Source organism: Triticum urartu, chromosome 7A (assembly GCF_056163025.1).
Source record: "Triticum urartu cultivar PI428250 chromosome 7A, HENAU_Tu73, whole genome shotgun sequence".
Lineage (NCBI taxonomy): Eukaryota > Viridiplantae > Streptophyta > Magnoliopsida > Poales > Poaceae > Triticum > Triticum urartu.
In genome coordinates, this window is record NC_141879.1 from 751,214,591 (window position 1) to 751,220,590 (window position 6,000).

Sequence of the window (6,000 nt, forward strand, 5' to 3'; positions counted from 1 at the left end):
AGGTGTGCTGTTAAAATAGATGAGAAGCATGGAACATGCCGTGACAGGATCATGCAAACACAGGGCGTCAATCAATGCACAGATGTGCAGGGCGGAGACGACGCAGGATGGAGTATGGTTGCAGTCGAACATACACGGCTGGGTCGGACTGGACTGTCTGACGGATCGACGGGGATGTTGGTCAAAGTAGAAGATGGCGGTGATTTCAGCGACGACGACACAGGAGCGTGATGCTGATGGTGGCCGACTTCTGGGGCGTGTAAACACGTGGTGCAGGCCTGAGGGCTTGTGCGGCTTCGACAAGACTATGACGCAGGGTTGAATCAAGGTTGTGTACACATGAGAGCTTGAGGTCGACAGGGCGTGGAGGTCGCACGTACAACCACCATGGAGTCATGTTGAAGGTGGAGCTGGAGTCTGATGGACGACTTCACTCTGTGTTGATGGGGGGGGGGGCTACGGCGTAAGAATTCGGAGAGTCGAAGCCTATTTCAGCGGGATAGCGAGAGACACATGGATCGGACTGGGTACCAATGGTCCGATGGAGGCGTGATACTCGGCATCGGTCGGTGATGATCGGTGATTCTCTGCAGTGGGGGTTGAGGCAGTGTGGGCTAGCTACCCGGGAGACTCGACCAGGACAGCAGAGGCTCGACGCAGTGATAGCGACGAGGCGTGCGGTAAGCACGGGACACAGCGGCAGGCCAAGGCACTGGTGGTCAGACATGTGGTCAGGCAAATTGTGCAGGGGGTGCTGAAGCAGTGTTGACGAGTACCGGGTTCAAGTTGGTGACTGGGTCTATCAGTGCCGGAAGATGGACAGGAGTTGCCCATGGAGAATCTGAGAAAGTGGCGGAAAGTCTGATATTGTCAAAAGCCGAGAGAGTACACAGCCGTATATTCTGTGGTGTTCGGTGCACATGGCAAAGTGCGGATGACAAGTACAGAAGGAGGTGGAGTGCTATAGCTGTGGGACATGTCAGAGACTATCCGGGAAAAAGGATGAGACAACTGTGAATTTGACTCAGGGTGACATAGGGCGACGGTGAAATTCCTTCAAGTTTCAGACAAACGGTTAAGAAAGAGCGATGATGTTCAGTTCAGGTAACTCTTATATGTAGCTTTCAATATGTGAGTTGTTCATTTTCACGCAGATAAGTTATCAGTGTGTGATGGTATTGAACGGATTCTCCGGAAATTGGGAGCACAAAGTAGAGTAATGAGGAACTTAGTTTTTGCTCGAGTGTTGACTGTGAAAGGGACGAGAAGGGACTACAGTTGCAGGTGGAGTCACGTGGAGTCTGGCAGTAGCAGCGATGCTCATGGCGTATCTCAAGTCCAATGTATATGGAGGTTCGATGCATGGATGAATTCAAGGTGGTGAAGAATATTCGCCAAGATGGAGTTTGTTAGAGTTGTGTCGAATATTATTGTACAAGGTAGGTTACAGTTAGACTTGGTTTTGGACTGTGTGTAGACAGGGTAGGAGTTGTGTCCTAATAGGACACCTGTATCCTAGGCCTGTCATATATATCGGAGGTAGACACACGATGTAACCTATGACAACATAATAGCACGGGCACGCGGGGGAGCCGGCGGCGTGTGCGCGTCCAGGCGGCCGGGGTGCGGTATTGTGACGGTGTCACGGGGAGGAGCGCCCGTAGTCAGGCCCCGGGGATGTAGCCATGATGGTGAACCTTATTAACAAATCTCGGTGTCGTGCTCGTGTGATTGCTTGGTCCTCGGCAGATCGACGGAACGTCTCGGATTTATTCTAACAAAAGCGAACTGAACAATTGATGGACGTCAACACCACCGCACAAAGTAAAAACAAAATTAGGTAAAAATATGGACGCCAAGAAATATAACTTGAACTCATCATGGCGATTCAGTAACTACTCTGTTTCCTTCAGAAAAATTATTTTGCTACCGACAAGATTCGATGCGCATTCTAGTTATATACTGTATATCTAACCAAAATAAGAAGGAACTGAACAATTGATGAACCGCAACAAACGTAGATTAATCAACGTAGACATTCAACACCCTGGAAGCATTCTTTGTTTTTTTATTACAGACGAAATTGTCTTGTACATGTAGAAAGAAAACAGATGAACTATAATGGCTCGACAGGGCACGATGTATAACCAACCAAACTGACAAAAAAATAAATAAATACATCGCCTGAAGCCTGGGTATGGCCAAAGTCATGGCCTCAAAATACTTATGAACACTAAATTCATAATTTTTTTTTAGAGGAAAAGGGCTCGAACGCCCCAGTTCCATTGCAACAATGAAACCACCGAATCTGTTATGTAAGGTTACAAGCACGCAGGGGAGAACAGCAAAGCCGCTGCCCCAGCAAAATGAAAAAGAAAAAGCCACATAGTCTACACTCCCAGTAGGAGCAGAATAAACATAACGCAGGGAAGATCCCCCTATTACAGGGCTACAAATGTTTCCAGGGAAGGCACGCCCACGTCTTCAGAGCGAAAAGCCACCTCCGCAGTAATGAGATCTTCTGCCGCACTGGTTCAGACCTAGCCAGGGTCTGGCCAGAGGAGAAGAGGTGGTGTTCGCGCCATATGCTCCATCTTTTTTACCAGGAGTCGACATCTCCTCTTGACTGCATCCGCACACCTGATCTCCCACAAAGTTAAAAAGGAAGCTGTTTTTTGCCACAAAACCTGCATACCAAGCCAGGGCACATCATTAAAACAAATATCGTTGCGATATCTCCAGAGAGCCCACAATATAGCCGTATGAAGCATAATGTCTGCAGCTTTGTTGTCATTACTCGCCCACCACTCCAGGAGCACGTCCGAGTTAAGCTCGACGTTGTTCCCCAGGGGACTAAATATCTCTCTCTAGAGTTCTCTCGCAACAACGCAATCAAAAAACAGATGATAAACCGATTCTGCTTCATTACAGAACAAGCAGGTAGGATCAGCTACATGCTGTCTCTTCAGAAGATTATCTCTGGTGAGTAATTTGTTTCTCACAATCAACCAGAGGAAGATCTGAATCCTCTGAGGAACATTAGCTATACAAATCGATATAATGTTATCTGGGGCCACACCTCTAAAATTCACAAAATTATAATAGGATTTAATAGTGTATATCCCCTTAGGCTCCAAATCCCAAATGATAGTTGTCGGTGTCAAAACTGGCGGATCTCGGGTAGGGGGTCCCGAACTGTGCGTCAAGGCCGGATGGTAACAGGAGGCAAGGGACACGATGTTTTTACCCAGGTTCGGGCCCTCTCGATGGAGGTAATACCCTACTCCTGCTTGATTAATATTGATGATATGGGTAGTACAAGAGTAGATCTACCACGAGATCAAGGAGGCTAAACCCTAGAAGCTAGCCTATGGTATGATTGTTGTGTATGGAGTTGATTGTCCTACGGACTACAACCCTCGGATTTATATAGACACCGGATAGGGTTAGGGTTACACAGAGTCGGTTACAATGGTAGGAGATCTTGAATATCCGCGTCGCCAAGCTTGCCTTCCACGCCAAGGAAAGTCCCATCCGGACACAGGACGAAGTTTTCAATCTTGTATCTTCATAGTCTAGGAGTCCGGCAGAAGGTATAGTCCGGCTACCCGAACACCCCCTAATCCAGGACTCCCTCAGTAGCCCCTGAACCAGGCTTCAATGACGACGAGTCCGGCGTGCAGATTGTCTTCGGCATTGCAAGGCGGGTTCTTCTCCAAATTCTGTGTACCTGTAGGAATAATGTACGATTTTTGTAATGTAGCGCTCCTCGGCTTCCATGCCCAATAATGGCTGTCCTCCACGTGTCAAACGAATGCGAAAAGCCGGGGCGTTTTTACATCCACACCCCTAGCCGTACAAACGAGCCGCCTATTTAACGGGATGGGGATTTAGATCCAAACCACATCTTCTCCTCTCCGCGAGTTATCATCAGAGCGCTCCCAGCAAAGGTCCATTCCAACATGGCCAGCCGTCGCAGCTCCTCCCCTCGCCCCTCCGGTCCTAAACCCGGGGACTGGGAGAGTTGCACCATCCCGCATAGCGAGTTAGTGTCGCTTCAGGCCAAGGGATTTCTCCCTCAGGCATACATGGTCCCGGTCCGAGCCGGTCTCGCCACCTACAATGGCGAAAAACAAGCGGAGAGCACCCCCAATCCTTCTAAAGGAGAGCGGGTGTGCCTCGTCCCCTATCTAATAAGGGGACTGGGATTTCCAATTCATCCATTTCTCCGCGGGCTCCTGGAGTTCTACGGCCTCCAGCTGCACAACCTCACGCCCGCTTCCGTATTGCATATTGCGGGTTTCGTTGCCCTTTGCGAGCTATTCTTAGGCGTTGAGACTCATCTCGCGCTGTGGAAGAGGTTATTCTGCCTGGTGCCCCGTTCCCAAGAGGGGTCTATATATCAAGTGGGCGGAGCCGAAGTATGGCGCATCGCCGGGACCGGATACCTATCCGGAACCCCAAAGAAGGCGTCCGAGGACTGGCCTTCGGAATGGTTTTACATAGATGACGTCCCGCTACCGGACCCTATCTGGGTCGGTCTCCCTGAGTTCAACAGTGCTCCATTGAAGAAACGCTTGAGCTGGCGTCCGCGGAGCTCTCAGAGAGAAAGCGACAGAGACGTCCTTTATCTGATGGGCCGGATAAGACTGTTGGCTCATTCCGGTCTTGGGGAACGTAGCAGAAATTCAAAATTTTCCTACGTGTCACCAAGATCTATCTATGGAGAGACCAGCAACGAGGGGAAGGAGAGTGCATCTACATACCCTTGTAGATCGCTAAGCGGAAGCGTTCAAGTGAACGGGGTTGATGGAGTCGTACTCGTCGTGATTCAAATCACCGATGATCAAGTGCCGAACGCACGGCACCTCCGCGTTCAACACACGTACAGCCCGGAGACGTCTCCCATGCCTTGATCCAGCAAGGGGAGAGGGAGAGGTTGATGGAGATCCAGCAGCACGACGGCATGGTGGAAGTAGCGGGATTCCAACAGGGCTTCGTTAAGCGCTGCGGGAGGAGGAAGATGTGTCACGGGAGGGAGAGGGAGGCGCCAGGCCTTAGATTGATTTGCTCCTCCTTTTCCCCACTATATATAGGGCCAAGGGAGAGGGGGAGGCGCAGCCCTTGCCCCTTCCTCCAAGGAAGGGTGCGGCCAAGGGTGGGGAGGAGTCCATCCTCCCCAAGGCACCTCGGAGGTGCCTTCCCCTTGTAGGACTCTCCCCTTTTTTTCTCTCTTGGCGCATGGGCCTCTTGGGGCTGGTGCCCTTGGCCCATATAGGCCAAGGCACACCCCCTACAGCCCATGTGGCCCCCGGGGCAGGTGGCCCCACCCGGTGGACCCCCGGGACCCTTCCGGTGGTCCCGGTACAATACCGGTGACCCCGAAACTTGTCCCGATGGCCGAAATAGCACTTCCTATATATAATTCTTTACCTCCGGACCATTCCGGAACTCCTCGTGACGTCCGGGATCTCATCCGGGACTCCGAACAACTTTCGGGTTACCGCATACTAATATCTCTACAACCCTAGCGTCACCGAACCTTAAGTGTGTAGACCCTAAGGGTTCGGGAGACATGCAGACATGACCGAGACGTTCTCCGGTCAATAACCAACAGCGGGATCTGGATACCCATGATGGCTCCCACATGTTCCACGATGATCTCATCGGATGAACCACGATGTCAAGGACTTAATCAATCCCGTATACAATTCCCTTTGTCTAGCGGTATTGTACTTGCCCGAGATTCGATCGTCGGTATCTTTATACCTTGTTCAATCTCGTTACCGGCAAGTCTCTTTACTCGTTCCGTAACACATCATCCCGTGATCAACTCCTTGGTCACATTGCGCATATGATGATGTCCTACCGAGTGGGCCCAGAGATACCTCTCCGCTTACACGGAGTGACAAATCCCAGTCTCGATTCGTGCCAACCCAACAGACACTTTCGGAGATACCTGTAATGCACCTTTATAGTCACCCAGTTACGTTGTGACGT